The sequence below is a fragment of the Tursiops truncatus genome, chromosome 4 (assembly GCF_011762595.2).
Source record: "Tursiops truncatus isolate mTurTru1 chromosome 4, mTurTru1.mat.Y, whole genome shotgun sequence".
Taxonomy (NCBI): Eukaryota; Metazoa; Chordata; class Mammalia; order Artiodactyla; family Delphinidae; genus Tursiops; species Tursiops truncatus.
In genome coordinates, this window is record NC_047037.1 from 97,391,167 (window position 1) to 97,392,336 (window position 1,170).

Sequence of the window (1,170 nt, forward strand, 5' to 3'; positions counted from 1 at the left end):
CTTCTGTATTTAGCAGAGTGCCCGTCATATATTAAGTACTCAGAAAATATTTGTTAAATGTAAAAACAAATGAGCAAATGATTCAGTGCCTAAAATGAAGTAAGTGTCCAATTAATGACATCATTATCGGATCCTCTCAACTTCATTATTGGCATGATTATATTAGCCATTAAAATGGCTGTAAGAAGAGAATGCTAGAGTTCCCTTAATCTCAATACATCCTTTGTTATAGACTTTCAATTCCACAAAGTAAAATTAAAAGCACTGTATTTTTTTATTCAACACAGATAATAACCCACATATCATGTAGGGAGTCAGCAGCCCTTTTGCTAAAATTTATTCCATATGTCATATCAACAATAAGTCACACACCAATATTTTCTAATAGACTTAAAAGAAAACCTAGCAGTTACTTCTAAACACCATGAAATTGCTAATGTGGAGAGAAAAGCACTGCTTGTCATACTTAAAATCCCAGGAGTCAATCAGATTTGTTGTTACCATATAATTTTTCCTTCACAATCCTTCCTGTCTGCATAGCCCACACATATGAAAGAAAAGACTTCTCTTTTGTAACAGTGTACAAAATAACCATAGAAAATTCTGCTGTTTCCCACAAACCAGAACTAAGGTAGCTCTGTCACATTTATCAGACTACTGGGTAAGTTGCCAGGAGCCAAAGTACTTTCCAACTATTTAGCTCAAGGGGAAAGTTCAAGAGCCCACCAAATCCTCTTGAGATATGGGAAAAATAACAGATGAGGACAACTCCTGTCAAGGTTACTTTTGTTTCAGCTCATCATTCTCACCACCGAATTAAGAAAGATTGAACAGCTCCTCTGAAATCTAGCGTGAAGAATATTATTTCTCTCAGGACCATTAATCTTTGAATAATTTTCTGGCCAAGAAGATGGATCTGGACATGCCAGACAAATTCAAATTAAGAGACTGTTGCTTAAATAAAAAGAGAGAGAACCTGGATATACTGTGAGTTGGAAAGTAGCTTACACAAGCAAGGGACTTCATCTTTCTTGCAGTCAGGGGAGTTGGGAAAGACTTCTAAGTTGGGTGATAAGAGCCCATGACTACAGATCCCATGGAACCAGGCTTTGACATCCAAGATGATTCAAAGGTCCAATTCAGTGAGAGTACTTAAATCTCAGACTCACA